This window comes from Puma concolor, chromosome D1 (assembly GCF_028749965.1).
Source record: "Puma concolor isolate L17-30 chromosome D1, mPumCon1.1.hap2, whole genome shotgun sequence".
NCBI classification, from domain to species: domain Eukaryota; kingdom Metazoa; phylum Chordata; class Mammalia; order Carnivora; family Felidae; genus Puma; species Puma concolor.
In genome coordinates this window covers 43,789,882-43,810,551 of record NC_141676.1, presented here as the reverse complement: position 1 = coordinate 43,810,551, position 20,670 = coordinate 43,789,882, and the positions used below count along the sequence as shown (strand labels likewise).

Below are 20,670 nucleotides of genomic sequence, written 5' to 3'. Positions count from 1 at the left end.
TATCAGATTAGCCCAAAGACCAAAATTCTAAGAAGTAGATAAGTTGTCATGAGGGGGAAGGAGGAGGGACACGTCAAAGGTACAAGGAATCGATTTAGGCTAAGGTATGACAGCAACAACCCAGAAGATGAAGGTGGGCAAAGTGCTAAGGGCCAACGAGCACTTAGGCACCATCTTTGTGAATACCACACCTGTTTCCCAAAGTCACTTCCATGTATAATTTTTAGATCCACACTCTTCTTCCCCAAATCTTACTATTACCCATGAGCTTCCCAATATTCTCCATGAGCCTTGGCTCACTCCTCCCAGGAATTCCGTCACTCACCTGCATGCATTTGCAAAGTAGCTGTTCACAGACCGTGCCAAGGAAAATACATTCACAATGTGGCCACGGTCAGGGGCTGAAAGATGTGTTTTAATAGAGTGGTGCTCACGCTTTTTATTGCAAAGAACTACTTTTCATGTTTTCCCCTAAAGACCTCAAGAAGCCTGACAATGGCAGCAACAGACAATCAGAATTTCTGATTCACATGAGATATCCAGAATTACTGGACACAAAGAAATTCTTTCCCAAAGTGCAGAACCTGAACATATTTGTAGGCTGCTTGACCTTACTTTGGGCAAGTGTACACTTTTCACTAGGCTTATTTATTTATCTGAATATTTGTTTGTATGCACTCATGTCTCATTTCTTGCCACTGTTTGAAATGACTGTATAGCATAAATGCAAACAGTGAAATAAAAATAAAGTGAAGTGAAAAGTTAGGGAAATATGTGTATACCTGAAAAATCATGATCAAGTGAAAGAAAATTGTAAATGTGCAATCTTTAGGATCAGCATGACTACCATGAAAGGGCACCTTACTTTACCAAGACTATCTTGCAACACAGGGCAAAAATGGAAATAAAGTCAATTCTTTGGTTTTCACTGTTGAAAGGGGGCCTCATTTTAGAGTTTTTGCAACGTTGGAAATACACCTGAGACGTCTGCTTTAACCTAATATTTTCAGACCTCAGAGCTTCTATACAATAAAGTCAAAGATTCATTCTTGTCTGGGCACCTGCTCCCCAGCCCTAACTAGTCCTTAATGAGTCCACGAGTGGTAACGGCAAGGGAAGCAGACCCCTGGACCACACAGCTCTCCTGTTTTCTCCCCTGAATTGGAATTTGCTGAGAGACGGCCTGACACCCGCCCCCACCCCACAGCCACAGGCAAACCTTATAAAAAGGGTGTGAAACCCAAGAAATCATTCCATCACTATGGTATATATACATAGGGGCTCATGTGTGCTAGAAACTGTGCCAGAATATTTACGTGTACAAATAGCCAACTTGCCAAAAGTTTAAAAAACCAGCGATAGAATTAATATTCATTCCTGGGCTTTGGGAAAGGGGGAGATTTCAATAAAAAGTGCTGAAGTGAGCTGAAAAATACAATAAACCAGGGGTCAGCACACTTTTTCTATAAAGTCTTGCAGATAGTAAATATTATAGATAGTAAATATTTTGGGCTTTGCAGGCCATACATTTCAGTCACAATTCTTAAACTCAGTCATTGTCGCACAAAAGCAGACATAAACAGTATATAAATGAATGGCTATGGCTTCCTTCCAATAACATTTTATTTACAAAAACAGGCCAGGGGCTGGATTTGGCCCACAGGCCACTGTTGGCGGACCCCTGCCATAAATGGAAAGAGAAATGACATGCTCTACCTTTGAACGTGAGTTTAAAAAAGCAACTCTAAGAGGTACCATGCATTAAGGACTCTGTTTGCTGGACGTGAGTTTCCAGCACTTCCAACCAAAGAGTGTGTTCGTTCTCCACTTTTGCTTCTTTTCAAGCTTTTTCTAAAAGGTATTGAGCCTGACATTTTCTTTGCTACAAATGAATGAAGAATTGTGAGGCATGCCTCCCAGTTAACACTCTGGTGGCCCACCGTCTGGCACACAGTAGGCACTTTATCTATTAACCTATCACGATCCTTTTAAAAAATGCTGACTGCATGGGGCAGGGGGATATGATTATCTATGACTTCATCAGTGACTTCAGCTGAAATGTCAGCTGACAGTAACCGGGGGCAGAGCCTGCATTTATCCTGTTCTCAGCTACCTTAGATAGAATCATTCACCTACATATGCAACCCACGTATGCACATAAGACATGTTCCCTAAAGGTCTATGAGCTGTGGCATATCCAGAGGCAGGACCTCCCACGCAAGACTTTGAAAAGACTAAGAAAAAAGGAATATTCAATCGGCTGGCCTTGGCCAACCAGCTTAAGCCTTTAGGCTGGATTCTGAGGAAACCAGGCTGTGGACTTAGGACAACACTGAGCCTCAGTCTGAAAGTGCCTTGGACTGGATCACTGGTGGACTGGTTTATATTCAAGAGGCAAACTGCTGAGAAGGAAGAGTGTGACCTGGTGGATTGATTTTCAGACTTTGCTGGAAGCCCAATATATAAAATAGGCTAAGGCAGAGATGCTCTGGTTGAATCCCATCTACATGGACCCCTCCCCACCCCTGAGACCCCCGAGGCAACTCCACAGACTCTAGGAGAAACACATCAGAGAGCAACTTACAAATCATGGCTTCAGAATAAGTCTCAGGGCTATCATTGACTTGCTGTGTGACTCTGCTCAAGTCACTTTACTTTGAGTATGATTTTCCCTAACTATAAAATGAAGTTAATAGAAATATGCTTTGTTTCACCTCAGTAGTATTTTGCCTCCTTATATCACTAAATCTAGTGGTCCTCATTGTGATTACATTTGGACCATCAGAAAATGGCCTCTCCACCATGATACCAGTAGAAATATTTAGGGTGGGGGGAAAGAAAGGATGACTCTATATTATATAATAATCTTATCAGCTCAAAGCACAATTCTTTGTACAACTCATAACTTGAAGCAATTGTTTCTACTTTAAAATCTTTGCATTACAGGAACTCTGTTGGGAGACAATTAAACATTTTTCCTGTTAAGATAGTTCCAAGTAAATGAAATGTTTTGTTCACAAAATGATTTTAACAGTATCATTGCTTTGCAATGAGGTATCTGAAGTTTTTTTCTTTAAATGTTCACCAACTTTCTTTTAAATTTGATGGAGTTTTAAATTTGATGGAGTTTTTGTTTACAAGATAGCAAGTGCATCTACACTGTGCAGAATCCAAAATTACATAAAGGTATATAAAAGACAACAAAAATCTGAAAAACAAATGAATCACAACAAAATCTGTCATGATCCAGAGAAACCGCCATCAGGCTTAAGTCGAACATTTTTCTAGACTCCACAGTATCAGATGCTTGTTTTCACCCAACAATATTATATAGACATATATACGTTTTTAAGGGTAACATAGGTTTTAAATGGAATCTGGAAAACCACTCAATAGAATGCTAATTCCATAGGATTAGCTTTAACCTGTATGCTATTGTATGGATGCACCAACTTTTACTTCCATACTTCATTTTCTCTGGATATTTGGATTGTTTCTACTATTTCACCATTATACTCAACTCTTCAATAAACATGCCTGTGTAGCTGAATTCTTTCAAATTATCCCTATAGAGTAAGTTGATATTAAAAGGATCATAGGACATATGGGTTTTAAATCTTTATATATCCTATCATCCATGTGGGTTGTATGAACTTTGGAACCTATCAACTTATACTTGAATGTCCCCATTTTCCTACATACTTGCCAACCCTGGATATTATCTCCATTTTCCCTCTTCCCCTATCTGATATGGGACAATGAAAGTATGTAATTGATTGTATATGTATTTATTTTATTGGAGGTTAAATTGAAATACTTCGGGTATTTATGGGCTATTCAAATTATTTCCTCAATGCCCGCCTGTTTTGTACCCAATTTACCATTGAATTATATGATATTTTTCCTTTTTTTAAGTTTCTTTTTTTTTTCAATATACGAAATTTATTGTCAAAATGGTTTCCATACAACACCCAGTGCTCATCCCAAAAGGTGCCCTCCCCAATACCAATCACCCACCCCCCCCTCCCTCCCACCCCCTATCAACCCTCAGTTTGTTCTCAGTTTTTAAGAGTCTCTCATGCTTTGGCTCTCTCCGACTCTAACCTCTTTTTTTTTTTTTTTTTTTCCTTCCCCTCCCCCATGGGTTTCTGTCAAGTTTCCCAGGATCCACATAAGATTGAAAACATATGGTATCTGTCTTTCTCTGTATGGCTTATTTCACTTAGCATCACACTCTCCAGTTCCTTCCACGTTGCTACAAAGGGCCATATTTCATTCTTTCTCATTGCCCTGTAGTACTCCATTGTGTATATAAACCACAATTTCTTTATCCATTCATCAGTTGATGGACATTTAGGCTCTTTCCATAATTTGGCTATTGTTGAGAGTGCTGCTATAAACATTGGGGTACAAGTGCCCCTATGCATCAGTACTCCTGTATCCCTTGGATAAATTCTTAGCAGTGCTACTGCTGGGTCATAGGGTAGGTCTATTTTTGATTTTCTGAGGAACCTCCACACTGTTTTCCAGAGTGGCTGCACCAATCTGCATTCCCGCCAACAGTGCAAGAGGGTTCCCGTTTCTCCACATCCTCTCCAGCATCTATAGTCTCCTGATTTGTTCATTTTGGCCACTCTGACTGGCGTGAGGTGATATCTGAGTGTGGTTTTGATTTGTATTTCCCTGATAAGGAGCGACGTTGAGCATCTTTTCATGTGCCTGTTGGCCATCCGGATGTCTTCTTTAGAGAAGTGTCTATTCATGTTTTCTTCCCATTTCTTCACTGGGTTATTTGTTTTTCGGGCGTGGAGTTTGGTGAGCTCTTTATAGATTTTGGATACTAGCTTTTTGTCCGATATGTCATTCGCAAATATCTTTTCCCATTCCGTTGGTTGCCTTTTAGTTTTGTTGGTTGTTTCCTTTGCTGTGCAGAAGCTTTTTATCTTCATAAGGTCCCAGTAATTCATTTTTGCTTTTAATTCCCTTGCCTTTGCGGATGTGTCGAGTAAGACATTGCTACGGCTGAGGTCAGAGAGGTCTTTTCCTGCTTTCTCCTCTAGGGTTTTGATGGTTTCCTGTCTCACATTCAGGTCCTTTATCCATTTTGAGTTTATTTTTGTGAATGGTGTGAGAAAGTGGTCTAGTTTCAACCTTCTGCATGTTGCTGTCCAGTTCTCCCAGCACCATTTGTTAAAGAGACTGTCTTTTTTCCATTGGATGTTCTTTCCTGCTTTGTCAAAGATGAGTTGGCCATACGTTTGTGGGTCTAGTTCTGGGGTTTCTATTCTATTCCATTGGTCTATGTGTCTGTTTTTGTGCCATAAGTTTATTTCTTTTGAGAGAGAGAGAGACAGAGACAGAGACAGAGAGAGAGAGAGAGAGAGAGAGAACAAGCAGGGGAGGGCAGAGAGAGAGGGAGAGAGAGAATCCCAGGCAGGCCCCACACTGCTAGCACAGAGCCCGACTCAGGGCTCAAACTCACAAACCACAAGATCATGACCTGAGCCAAACCAAGAGTCGGACGCTTAACTGACTGAGCCACTCAAGTGCCCCTATATGGTATTTTTCTTAATTGAGAATGTTTCAATTTGATTTCTGAATCGTGATTTTATATATCTTTCTCTATACAGAAATGTTTACCATAGTGCATCTCTTTCTTTATGGTTTATGAGTTTTGTGCTATGGCCTCTCTATCCCTAAAAAAATAATATTTGAATATAATATCAATTTTTAATATTCATAACTTTAATTTTTAAATTTAAATAAGAGCCATCTGAAATTATTTTTATATAAAACAAAGTATTAATTTATCTTCATTGTTTTTACTGATCATTTTTTTCACTGTTAACACTATTTGTTAAACAGTGTATATTTCTTATCACTGATCTGAAATACCATTTTACCATATAAACACATTCCCATATTTATTTAAATCTACTTCTGAGCTAATCAATCATAGCTAACTGAACTAACTTTCTAGCCTAATGTAATACCACATTATTTTAATTATAATATAGCTTTATATTTTTCAAACAAACTATTTGTATGGTATTGTTCTTCCTAAATCTGTGTATTTAAACTCCCAGGGATAACTTTTAGAGTAATTTTAACAAGTTTCTAGTACCAATAGAGTGTGCAAGTTGTTTTGGACTTTGTTAAATTTAATTTTTTAACAGACTCTTTACAACAGTAAGACTATTAATGTCACAACAAGGACATACCTTCCTTTATTCATATTTTTATGTTGCTCAGTATTGCATATCCATTTTCTTAAAGCACACCTCACACTTTTCTTGTTGGATTTATGTATTTCATGGCCTTCTGCTACAATAAGTGGGATTTTTATCACATTATATTTGCTGTTTATTGCTGAGATATAAGAAAGCTGTTGTCTCTTTTTATGTAAATCTTTCAATGATCCTCTTAACTGAACACTTGAGATTTCCTAATAGTTTATTGACTACTTTGAGTTTTCCAGTCATACATCCATATGATCTGAAGCAATGATTGCCATTTCCTTTCTAATATTTATATGCACAGTATTCCATAATCATAGTGGAGATGGTTGACATACTAATTTTCTATGGCTGCCATGACCATCTACTACAAACTTAGCAGTTTAAAACATACACAAATTTACTATCTTACAGGTCTATAGACTGGAAGTCCAACACAGGTATCACTAGGCAAAAACCAAGGCATTGGGGGACTGCATTCTTTCTGGTGGTTGTAGTCTGAGGCCACCCACACTGCTTGGCTTACGGCTCTTCCTCTATCTTGAAAGTCAGCAACACTGCATCTCATAGAGCCTTTCTTCTGCAGTCACCTCTTCCTCTGACTCAAGCACAGAGATTCTTTCCTCAGCTGTGTCCAATTTACTAATGCACCCAACAAAGGCATTCTTTATTTCTGTTACCATGTTTTTGATCTCTAGCTTTTCTTTCTGCTTCTCTCTTATGATTACTCTCTGCTTACATCTGTTATAACATGCTTTCTACTTTATCCATCAGGGCCCTTGGCATATTAATCATAGTTGTTGGAAATACCTGGTCTGATAACTCCAACAACCCTGCCACATCTGCTTCTGACACCTGCTCTGTCTCTTCAAATTGTATTTTTTTGCCTTTTAGTATGCCTTGTAATTTTTTCTCAATAGCCAGACTCGATGTGCTGGGTAAAAAGAACTGTGGTAATATGGGCCTGCAGTAATGTACAGGTGTGTAATAAGTGCGAGATGTGGGGGCAGGGGAATCACAATCCTGTGATTACTGCTCAGTTTTACATGAGCCTGTGCCCCTGAACTGTGAATTTCACAAGTGTTTCTGAGTTTTTCCTCCCTCCTTATGTAGGAGAGGATTGCTAGGGTGGTTGGGGTTGGGTCTTTCTCTTTCCCCTGGTCAGTTAGGCACTGATAATACTTCATAGGTTAGGCTTTAGTTTACCTGTTTCTACTGAGGGCAGGTCTTGCTAAGAACAGAATGTTCTGGTTCCTTTTTCCACCCCCCTGCCAGAAGCATGAAGGGATTTTTCTCCAATATTTACTGTGGGAACCTGGTCAAGCTCCTGAAGGTGAATCTCACAAAATTGCAGAGTCTCTTATGATTGGTTCCCCCTGGATTTTTTAAAGCTCAGAGCTCTCCATGCTGAGCTCCCATTAATTTGTCAGTTACAGTTCATGTTTTCCTCTCTGGCCCTGTTTCCCACTGAGGTTTCCCTGTGAGTCTCTGCTGTGGTAAGCCATTACTCCTGTATTCACCTGACTGTCTCTCCAATCTTGGGAGCAGTGGTTTGTTCTGTGTCTTCACCTCTCCTAGGAATCCTAGAAGAGTTCTTGATTTTTCAATCCATTCAGTTTTTTCCTTATTTAGGATGGAGTGGTGACCTCCAAGCTCCTTACACATGGAACCAGAATCCTCTCCAAGATTCTGAATTACATTAGAGGATGCCATAGTATTAACCCATGCTTGCCCTCTTGGCATAAACAATTCTTGACCATGGTATAGAATGTAAGATCCATGAGAGATAGGAATATTATCTGTTATATTCACTGTTATATTCCTAGAACATGAATATAATAGCTCAATGAATATTTGGTAAATTAATGTAACTGAATTGGTAATATTTAACTTGTTTTGGATTTTTATATCCATATTTACAAATAAGATCAAACTATATTTTTCACAACCAAATATATTAACAGTCCTCAATTCTACCTTCTCCCCATGACAAAATAACGAACAAAATGTAATTACTCTGGGATACTCTGGGATTTTCCACCCAATCGATTATAATGTTATTTTTAATATGCTGTTATCATTTTGTTTTTAATTTTAATATTATTTTTCTTTAAAAATTATACCATTTACAAACCATTTCTAACTATAATTGCAACACTTTTTCACATATAATTATATGTTTATCAGACTTAATGCTCAATTCAACATTTTAATACTCAGATTTCCCCTGGCTGTCTGAGTTATATCTTTAAGTAGACTTTTCAGGAAGAGTACACGAGTAAGATATTTCCCCAAACATTTTATATTTGAGAATACTTTTCTGTTGGTTTTCTATATTGGTGGCAGCTTAACTAGTTATAGTACTTTTGTTTCTTGCACAATTCTGTTCTGGCATCCTGTGTGCAACCTAATTTATTCTTCCCCCTTAGTAGCTTATATTAAAGTTTAAAAGGTACTTCTAGTTTTCTTTGAAACCTAACAGCATCACTAGACTCTATTTGAGAGGTTTTTGTTCTCTGTTAAGTTTCCTGCAACAGGGGCCTTCAAGAAAATCAGTTATTTCTTCAAATCTGAAGTTTTCTTCTCTTAGGTCTTAGAATCACATTTCTATTTCATTTACAGTGCTTCTATTCTTCAAATATCATGTTTTGCTCTGCAAGGTCTGTACTCTGTATTCTGTTGTCATATTGGTGAATATACTTTCACCTTTTCTGATCAGTTCTTCACCCTGTTATTTTCTCAGTGCTGTCTCCACACCACTGACTTGATATTTTTAGATATTAGTTTTGGTCCTTGGAAGTGAATGCTTTATATTAAAATTTATGGTATATTATTTTTCACTTCAATTCCTTTCTTTATGTGTATCAGCTCCTTTCTGTTTTAATCAGCTACAAAATTATCAATATACCTCACATTCTATAAAGTCTCTGTTTTACTTGAGAATGTGAAGTGGATATAATTAAAATGTTCCTCTATTTTTTGAGTATGCCTTCTTTCAAAGTGTACTCTATGTTTTTCATGTTATGTTCCATTTATTCATGGATTTATTTCTGCTAATTCTTGTGGTTTCTTATTGCAGGGATTTCTTTTCACTCACCTTTGAACAGAGTCATTGTATCTGAAGTTGTTCCTTTCCCAAGTTAGTCTGGATTTCCTGTTGCCTTGAGCACTATGTGATCCTTTTCTTTGGAATATGAGCTGGAGCACTGGATGTTTTTTATTTATTTGTTTTATTTTATTTTTTTTTTCCCTCTAGCCACACAAGTGCCCAAAGGGTGTGGACAAGGAGCTGGGGCTTTGTGTAACCACAATTAGGGAATTTTGTCTCTGTTCTTTTTTTCTGTAATTTTTGGAAATGACTGAGGATAGCACCACCATATTGGTGACTCAGTTCCTGTGTCTTGTGGAGGAACCGGGGGAGGTGAGCTTTGGGCTTGGGCTTGCTCCTCTCTCACGGTGACTGGCTATAAGAAAGTGTTATCCTTGTTTCTCACTTGCTTTCGATTTGACTCTGCCATGCATTGATCTCCACACCCTAATGAGCTTATGTTTGCTGTTGCTGGATCAGCCCAAACAAGGAATCCTAAGAAATGATTTCTCCATGCCTCTCATACCAGTTGCCCTGCCAGAGGTCAAAGGAAAAGCTGGCAGAAATTCCAGCCCAGGCTTCATAGTGCTTTTTAAAATCAACAATGGGAAAAAGCTTCTTCCCAGGCAGTAGTCCCCACTTTTTCCCTGCAAGGACCTGCATTTCAAACTTAATCTCTTCAAATCTGAAATAGTTTTTCTTCCTTCATGCCAGGCATTGTTTTTTAATTCTGTCCAAATTGTTCTGCATCTGAAAACCACTTTTTACAACACTCAGGGTATGATACTAGAATACTCTAGTTCTGGGTATATTTCCTTCATTTTTTTTTTTTTTTTTTCATTCTTGTTCATTTTGGAAGAAGGAAGTTTTAGGATGTCTTTCATCAATGTTATTTATATTATAATTCCAAAGCCTTTCTTTTCTTCCTTTTTTATTCTTCAGTTCAACCTGTATTGTTTTACATTGTACTTTAATAAAATTAGATTGTACTCAGAAACATACCATCATTTTTTCACTTTCTGTTGATGACTCAGACTCACTATATAACCTTCTTCATATCACTTCACCTCTCCGGACTAGTTTGCATCAGGTGCTCTCACAGTGCCAGAAGGCGATGAAATGATAAATAGTAAACCTGGATTTCTCAAAATTCTCATCATCCTTGATTTCTGGACTGCCCAAGAAGGGGTTGGAAGAGCAGGAAGGTGTTGGATTCTAACCTATAACTAAATCATCCTGGATCTGAGAGCACACAAACTGTGAACAGCACAGGGGATACATCTTGACACTTCAGCAGTCTGACAAACAATCCCAAATGAAAACAATGGTTCAGATTTCAGCCACTGGCCTGGAAAGTTAACACATCCACCTGGCAAGACTCCTGAAATAGTGGCAAAAGGAGAAGGCTCTGAATCTGAAATTCACATCTAAAAATATGTATTATTTGAGAGTTGTGGAGAAACTTGATCCAACGAAAATCATTCCACTGTCCTTTGGCACTGATTCATTGGGAGTCAATCACGGCCAATCCAACCTTATCTAAATATAGTTTAAGAAAATAGGCAAATATCTATCCCAAGAATTTTATAGAACCCAATCCTGTTTTATAAGCAGCTCCATCCCCAAGGATGAGAAACAGGCTGCTGTGCTCCACAAAGATCTCATCTTATTTCACTTATCCAAAAAATGAAGCCAGACTCTCTAACCCTGTCAGTAAAGGATGCAGGGCCTTTAGATTTCTTGACTGACAAGATTCCATAGAGCATGGCATTCTTGTGGTCTAAGTGGTCATAAAAAAGCAGAGAAAGTCAGAGGAGAAGGTGGCAACGAGAACTAAGTTGGAAGTCAGGCAAGGCCTGGAGGGAAACCTGTGTTTCAGTGCTGGCTGAATTGATAGTTTGTTTTGAAACTGATGTCCTGGTAACCCTGAGGTCAACTGGAGTCTCCCTGACTCTTTACAGTCTAGACAAAAATGAGTCAAAATCTCATTTCATATCTTGTGTGAGTCTCTTGCAAATCCCCAAGGGACTTAGGGACTTTGGTCATATTTGCCTTGGGGTTTTTACTCTTGTGGATGTGCTCTCCTTTCTGTATCAACTCAGACCTGACATTCATCTTCTTTATGAAATTTCACTAAAAACTGATTCTCCCAAAGCACTTGTGATTTCGGGGTGGGGCTGAAACGAAGGAGGGTTTCCATCACAGCTGAGTTAATCACTTCAAATTAGTTATTAGGCATGCCCATTCCAAAAATCACCTTTACCATTCCACTATGAGGGGTATCCTCTGGCCACTCCCTACATGGTTTCCCATAGTCTGTATTAGGGCAAACTAAGTGCTATAACAAACAACCTCAGTGTCTCAGAGGCTTAAAGAAAAAAAAAAAAACTTTCTTACATCATAGTCAGTTGCGTATTTAGAGGGAAGTCTTACATAGTGACCCAAGAATTGAATCTCCTTTTCTCTAGAGATTCCATCTCAGAGTTCTCCTCTGAATCTTCTGTATCCAATTAAGAGACAAGGAAATGAGTGTGGAGAATTGAGCATGCAGAACCATACAGGATGTTTCAGAGGCCAAGCCAAGAACTGGCACACATTATTTCTGCTCACATTTCATTGGACAGAACTTAGTCACGTGGCCCCACACAAACTGTAGAGGAAGCTGGGAAATGCAGTCATAAGCGGTTCCAGAAGGGACATACAGCATGGTTTCTGCTATATCATCTTTTTAATCCCTCCCTCATACGTCTCTCTTTCCTTTTTCCTTCCCTCCATACCTCTCATTATCTCATACAGAATAATTTAAGCATTCTTTTGTTCTTTGGTAACATTCTTTCCCACCAAGCATGGACATGACTGCAGAATGCTACTCAGTACAGCAGGCATTACCACCAGTGTTGGCCTAAAAATTCAAATCTATCTGCCGTATAATCCAATGATCTCATTTCACAGATTTTGTTAGTGGAGGAGCTTAAATTTGAATCAGTATCTTGAGCTCAGCACTCTTTTACACCATGAACTGCCATCTCTTCTGTTATATTGTGAGTGCAACATCAGATGAAAGCTGCTGCTGCATCCACCCCCCAACCAGCCTCAGCACCTGGCACAGAGAAAGATATATGTCAAGGTGACAGGATACTTAATGACTGTTGAGTGGAGCAATATACTCAATAGGTCACCAGACAGGATGTTCTACTTTGGTGGCCATGAAATGCCTCCAAGGGAATACCATTCCATTTTCCTTGGTTTATTTGAGGCCAGTTGGAAACAATAGAGCATCTTTTGACCAATTAAAAATGTTGCCCATAAACTGTGAAAGTTTTCATGGCATTCTTCAGACAAGAGCACCATTTTATAGCCAAGTTTCTGAACACGTTTTTTCAAAGGAGATTTTATCGTGGAAAATGTGACAACAAAACTCCAGGGGCAGGAACATGCTCTTGTAATTACTCCTCCAGACACAATGAAACCAAACCAAGTTAATTATTTATCAAAACCAACCCACTCTCTGGAAACATCTTTGTTTTGGCAGAATTTTCTCTATTCTCCAGGAAATAGGTCAACAGTTTTTCCTCCCACACTGTTTTATCATAGCATCTGACTTTCAGAATTAGCCATGTCAAGTGTAGAGACATTTGCCAAGCACCCAGGTGGGCTGGCAAGAGTGCAACAAGAGTCCTGGGGTTTCTGTTTCCTAGATTCTTCCTGTGTCAGCATTTCTCATGAACAGGAGTGAGCCAGAAAGAGATGGAAACCAAAGATTGTTTAAGTATCTACCATATGTCAGGCCCTCTAAGAGGCGCAATATTACATTGTTTTGATTAATCCCATGAGATAGTTATGAGTATGTCCACTTTACAGATAATGGAATTAAGCTCAGAGTGCTTAAATGATTTTTCTCACATCATTCTCATATATATAACTTCATTTACATGGTTTTCTATGTCTGATAAGAAGGAGTATAAACTGTGTAAACAAAGTTGCTATTAGACCAAGACTTGATCTTGGTGATTTAAGGAATCCTGTGGGGCCAGATTTGAGCAATGACATCAGATATACCAAATGAGTTCATCTGTATGAATTTGGCAATTCTGATGTCATTACTCCAGTTTTGTCCTACAAATGTCCCTAAATTCCCAACGTATATTATTTACCCTTGTTCTGCCCAGGGCTATCCCTTCCCAGGTCCAGAGTAGTCTGTTTGAATCAGATGCAAGAAAAGAAAGATGAGAAAGGTAGGCAAGAAACAGAAGGGGATACTAGAGAAGAAAATATGAGGCTAGAATTGAACCTTGAGACTTTGTAGACTTTTAAAAATTTTGCTGTGAGCTGTTTGCTTCCGTAGCAAAAGCACTGAACTATGAGTAAGGAGATTTGGGTATGGAGCTGGCTCTGTTGCTCTTCACTGTTTTAGCTCAGGTAAGCCTGTCTGGACCTCAACTTTCCCTTCTGATTATAATCAGTATGAATTTCTCCACACTCTCTGGGCCAGGTTCCTTCATATCTCTTTAATTTCTCCAAATTCAATTTCAAACAGGCTAGTTTCTAGCCACCATATACAGAGATATTCAGCATTATATCTTGGGCACGCTACCCTTCAATTTTCTAAGAATCTTGAGGGTTCACACAGTCTACACGGGGTGTATAAGACAAGCCACTTCTGAGCAAGAGCTGCCATGTCTGCTCTTTAGCTGCCAGCCATGCTGGCAAAGCTTCTTCCTCCCACATGGCACCACTGTAAAGCAATGGCCCAGTTCCTTGTCCCTGGCATTGCTGGTGCATGGCAAATAATGTCCAGCTTGTCTCATCTCTGGCACAGGCCAATGTGATTCTTCAAGGAAGGGTGGATCCTACGTGATTCCATTCCTACAAGACCACCTTGACCCAAGGATCTGCTCCTCAGTGTATGTTGCATGTGGTAGTTCTTCAAGGCCAGTCTTTGCAATCACACACAGCCATCCCACCTTCATTCTGTCCAGCCCCAGAGATGCTGTGCTCACGAATGAACCATAATACACAAATAGATAAAGTTTTCTGGGCTTAATGTCAAAGACTAAGCATTGTTCAAGATCCCTGAGCCCTTTTTCACAGATTCAGTACATCTAGGGTAGGACTTGGATCCCATAGATGATTCTGGTACAGCATGTTTTGGGTCCCCAAATTGGAGAAACAGTGATTTAGAAACACATGCAAAAAGCATATTTACCTTCATAATTTATGTGGGGAAGGGGGGACTATCTTCCATGAGCAGACCGTTTATGCTCTAGCCCACCCCATGCTAAGCATTTACTGAAGTTTTCTTGTCACTGTCTTGTTAAAGCAGCGAGAGTCAAAAGAAAAAAAATATATGGTTTAGTGGGTCACTTACCAATTGGGAGCACCAATTTCCAGGTAAAGGTTGATCTGTGAGTTCTTTCTGAGATTCCTCTGATTCTGTTATTTGAAGACTCAGAGAATGGGAGACATTTCTGTGATGAGTTACTCTAAAGCCAATGACTGCCATGAGAACTAACACAAAGAAGAATGACTTCATTCATCGAGGAGAAGTTGAGACTTTAACTAGAAGAAAATATATCTTTTTTTTTTTTTTTAAACAGTATTTGTAGGACTATCACTAGTGTAACAGAGCAATTAGAGTTCACTGAAAATCCACGTCCTCCTTCCATTTGCCAGCTTCTCCTACAGTTAGGCTTGGGCCATGCAGCTAGTTCAGAACAAGGGGCCATGAATGGAAGTGACACGTGTCATTTCCAATTTAAGGCAGTTAAAAGCGTGTGTACGTCCTCCATCGCTCTCTTCCACCTCTGCAGGATCCTTACAGACCTTGCATTCCAGATCTAAGTTAAAGACTGTGGGGTTAAAAGACTGTGGGGTCTTCGTCAGCTTGGGTCCCTAAGTTGACTACATAGATTGGTGTTGATCATCTCAAGTGAGTGAAAAATAAACTCTGATGTTATTAAGCCATTGAAATTCCAGAGCTAATTTGTTACTGCAGCATATCCTAGTTTATCCTGACTAATATAACTAGAGTGGTAGGCAAAAGTACTAAAATTGATCAATTTAGTAAATCAATGTAGTAAAAAAGAAAATCAGAAGGCTAGGCTAAATGTTTTATTCAATCTCGGAAATTATCAGCATGTGGCAGGTCTTCTAACCAATATGCGTGCCTATGCTGTCATTTCTAGTATGAAGGGGTAGGGGATGGAAGTAGAATTTATTCAATTTCTTTATGCTAGACACTTTACATATATTACTGCACCCTCTCCTTCCAATATCCTGCGAGTTAAATCTTATTACCAAAGTACACATGAGAAAAGTGAGGTTTGATGGTCACACATCACTAGGTAAGAGACGGAGTCAAGATTTGAAAGCAGGAAGGTCTGACACCAAAGCTGTGTTTATTACATTACATTGCCTTTCCATTTGTAGCCATAACTCTAGGAAAACAGAGAATTAGGACTAGCTTCTAATGGTTGTGAAGTGGGGGTGGAATGGCTTAGATCTTCTTTTGCTGCCTGGAGTTTACAAAGACCTCCCCAGCAAGTTGCTGTACATCTGGTCTCTCCTTTTATAATGCCCCTCCTCCAGCACACTTGTTACCCACAAGAATATTCTAAAACACAAATCTGATCCTATTATCCCCAAGCTGGAGTTAAACCTCTGTTGGCTCCCCTTATGTGCCAAGTCAAGTTCAAATTCCTTAGCTTAGCAAAGTCTTTCTCATCATCCTTCTCGTCACCACCCCCCCCCCCCAACCTCGCTGCTGCCCCACTGAACTAGTTTCTCCAGTCACACTGAACCTGGAGAGCTCCCAGGCACCCACGCACCATGCTCATTCATTTCCACCTTTGTTCAGCTCTGCTCTCTGTTGAAATATACTTCCTGTCCAGTACTTATTTTCCTCCATATTTGACAAGATCCAGCTCAAATAATAATTTTTCTTCCAGTCTTCCCTAACAAAATTGAGAGCTACCTTCTCAGCTTCCCCAGCACCATATACATATGATCTCATGGGAATTTAACTTATTTCTGGGTGCCTTCTGTCTTCCTTTTGGCATAAAGGTTAAGTGTGTTTAAGCTCTTGGTTTGAATGCTAGTTCCACTCTTTGGAGGCTGTATGGTCTTCAGAAAGTTACCTATTGAGTTTTTACTTTCCTTATCTGTCAAAATGGAATAAATAATAGTACTAAGCTATAGACTTATCTCAGTGGGTGATATGCAACAGATAATACAAGCAAGTGCTAGCTATGATGTTGGCATATAATAAATGTTAAATAAATATATTTTATTTATTCTTATACTCCACAGCCTTATTATCATGTATGGCTCACAGCAGTTCCCCAATAAACCTTTGTTAAATGAATACATGATTAAATGAATGGTTGAGTTCATTGGGTGATTGAGGACAGTGAGAAGACGTACAGATTACACAGAGACCTCCTGGAAACCCTAGTATCAAATACAAAAGCCACCGTTTTGGTTTTTGCTTATGTGTGTGCGTCTTCGTGTGTGTGTGTGTGGGTGTGTGTGTGTATGTGTGTGTGTTTTCAACTCTTCAACAAAACCTGGGCAGCAACTTGCATTTAATCTCAAAGTGAGAATTGCTGAGATGAGCTGAGGATTTCTTCCCTCAAATCCAGAGCTGAGAATTTTCTGTTTCAAATACAGAGTCGGGGACTATACAGATCTTGCTAAGCTTGCCCCACCTTCATCCCTAACTGGGCTCTCTTTGGTGGATCAGTCACCAGCAGAGCACGGACACTGGCACTTGAGGGCAGGTACTATGTGTTTGCTGGCATCAGGGTTCATCCAGATAACCAGCCAAGCACACCCCAACTTTCAGAGATCATCCAGCATCTGGCCAGCATGTCAGGAGAGAACAAAAACATCTCTCTCAGGGGACATCATTCTTTCTGCCTCTAGTGTGATTTGGCAGGACCGTCAGGATGATAAGGTGGGTAAGATGAGAAGTGATGAGGCTGTGTTTGGGTTGTGCTGATCCTCATTTTAAAGAGCTTCCCTGGGAGGGGGTGGGGGTGGCACTTCTATCTCTTTCTTATAGTGCATGTTTCCGGAACTTAGCTTGATTTCCAGGTCCCTTTCTCAGGCTCCATTCTCCCAGTGGTGAAGTCAGACACATGCCCCCACCTTTTCTTACATTCCTTTCTATTTCCAGTAAAATCTGTCCATGGGAAGCAATCTCTGATATCTCCCTGAATCAGAAAGTCTTAGAGTTCTAAATAACATTATAAAACATAAACCAAAACATTCAAACCGCTGCAATGCACTGAAGTCCACTTGATAGAAGAGCTCTGGGGTAGAGGAGTGGCAGCGCTGTCCCTCTGCAGCCCTCCAAGTCCTACCCTCCTCTTGGCATTGGCTTTGCTTGTACGTTGGCTTCCCTTAAGTTTGCAGGGTGGTGGCCGGTAGCAGCTGGGCTCACGTGCTTCCTCAGAGAGAGGAGACCCCATAAACATCAGTTCAAGTTGCTTCACTTCACTCTGCTGGGACCGCCAGGACAACAATCACAGTCTCTTTGGCTAGGGCCTGGGTTACGAAAACCGAACTGTAAAAAGGTGGTGGGGGGTTATACTGATTGATGTAAACCCATCAGGCCCCACCCACAGAGTTGGGGGAATCAGTCCCCCCCTCCAGTTGCAAGGCTGACACATGGGGGACCCAGCACACTGCCCTACACGATTCTTTCCTTACTCTGTCAATTCCTTTTATTTGCTGCACTCAAGTTCAAATGCATTCCCATACCCATTATTTTCTGATTTATTTTGTTTATGTTATAAGAATAATACATGTTTATTTTGATTGAGGAAAAAAGAAGAAAAATAAAATAAAAATAGAATGATCCAGAATGTTCATTAAGCACAGGAAACAAACCTTCTGGCATGTATGCTTTTCTGCTGTGCCTTTTTTGTTTCTTTTCTTTTTCTTTCTTTTTTTTTTTTTTTTTTTTTGTACAGGACTGTATTCACACTGCATACACACTGGCTTGATTTAACACCACGATGTTAGGATTTCCACAAGTTGTTGGAGATATTCTCACAGCTGTGTATTCTTGCATATGGAGGGACCATGTGTTACTTAAACGTTCCTCAGTGGTGGGTACAACAGGCTTTCCTAATTATCCATTATGATAAATAATACTTTAATGAACATTTTTGAATTCTAGATTACTTCCTTAATGACAAATTCCCAGATCCTTATTCCCAAGTTATTCTCCAAAATGAGTATTATTATCTACTCCTCTCCACAGTACAGGACGGTGGCTGTTCCGTTGTCTTTATACCTGCACCAGGTACTGTTTGTAGTAGCTACTAATTCTGGTAGGAAGAAAGCGGGTGGGGTCATCTGGTTGCTGTTTTAATTTTCATTGCTCCCAACAGTACAGCAGGTACTCTGTTCAAATGTTTATCAATCATATATTTCCTCTTTCTTACGCATGCTCATATTCTCTCCCCATTATCCATTAAGAACGCAGTGTTTTGGGGTTGCCCGGGTGGCTCAGTTGTTTAAGCATCCGACGTTAGCTCAGGTCATGATCTCACGGTTTGTGGGTTCAAGCCCTGTGTTGGGCTCTGCACTGACAGTACGGAGCCTGGCTGGGATTCTCCCTCTCTCCCTCTCTCTTTGTCCCTCCACGACTTGCACCCTTTCTCTCTCAAAATAAATAAACTTTTTTTTTAGAAAAAGAATTTAGTGTTTTTCTTACCAGTTTTTATGAAATCTCCATGCTAGAGTAAAGATATTAATCCTCTGATATTTGTGCCAATGTTCCCAGTTTTTCCACTTTTATTTGTTTATGTTAATTTTCACATACAGAAGTATAATATTTTTATGTAGTCAAATATATCAATCTTCCCTTTTGGTATTTATATTGGTTTTAAGATTATAAAGCCATTCCTAATTCAGATATTTAATCAAAATTTAACTTTAATTTTTCTTTCATTCTTTTGGTTGATCTTTTTACACTTAATTCCTAATCCTGTGTGCTTCAAGTGTCCTTCCTTGACAAGGTCTTTACTTAGACATTTCTCAGTGAATCCCAATAACAGCGCAGACCTGTCCTTTATACATAAAGAGGATGGCTGACCCATTAAATCATCTGCTTTGAGAAATCGCTTCTCCTAGATGGGTGGCTTGAAGGAGAGAAGCCAACCAGATATAAAGAAGAAATGATTTATGATCTCGATGTTAATTTCCTTCTCCTATGCTCAATTTCCCCATTTGTAACATAGGGATGTTTGACCAGGTTCTCTTTAAGCTATGTTTCAGCTCTGACTTTTGTGGTTCCAGAAAATACATTTTTGTTTCTGTGCATGTCCTTCTGTTTTCTTCTTCCCCCCATTCCTCCTCCTACTCCTAAGATGACCTGTGTAGAGACCAGAATCAGATGGATTCCTGTCTTCTGCATGTTCTTGTGGTACTTGACCCCTAGCTTCTACATGGTCTCTTGTCTAAAATCAACCCGTCTGCACTTCTGCTGAGGGATGCAGCCATAAGCTCTTCTTAGTGTTAGGTGACCAGCAACTGGCTCAAAGGTGGATATGCCCTCCAAGGTGGCTTGTCCACTGGCTGGGCAGCACCCCCATGAAGCTGTCATGAAGGACATTCTCCAGTGGAAGCAATGGTAATTAGGTAAGCCAATCATGTGGTCTCCCTCCAAAACTCAGGCTGCAGCATGTAGACACAATTATGTACCCACTTGACCTTGGGATCTGATTGGAGCAGATAGAAGTTATGAAGTTATGAAACCCAGGGGAGAGACCGGGAGAGAAGTGGGTTTATGGACTGTCTTGGTCTGAAGCATTAGCAGGCTCCAGCTCTGGTCTACACACATCCTAACAATAAACCTCTCTTGTCTGAAGATGGTCTCTGTTTCTTGCCAACGATAACCTGAGTCGCACTCCCTGAATGGTCTCCTTCTCAGTCTATTCACATCCTCCCATTAGTCTGTCTTGGGAGGGCTCGGCTGCTGCTGCATTTTGCCAGCAGCCAGATGACAAGCAGTGTTTGGGGATGGGAGAGGTCCTACTGGACACAAGGATGGTGTGGCACGGAGAACGTGTGCGCGTGCCCACATGCCCAGCTTTCCCTCCCACCTGCAGACTGATGTTTGTGTGCGCTCGAAATATGATCACAACCTCAGTGGATCCCAGAGAGGTCTTTAATTTGGCAGAAGGTACTTAACTGTGGAAAGGTATGCTTTGCCTTCTCAAACCGGCCTTCCTGAGAATTGTTTTATAGCAGCGTTATCATTTGGCCCAGGGCTGGCCCCAGGCAAAACTGGAAAGTGGGAGAAGTTAGCATTTGGCTCCCCACACACCTCTCTGG

General features: G+C 40.0%; 1 long non-coding RNA gene across 1 annotated transcript in view; it reads right to left on the bottom strand.

Annotated features, from left to right (window-relative positions):
* LOC147576624 (uncharacterized) overlaps positions 1–20,670 on the bottom strand; it is a 153,594-nt gene that overhangs the window by 37,624 nt on the left and 95,300 nt on the right. The gene's annotated exons all lie outside the window — the stretch shown is intronic.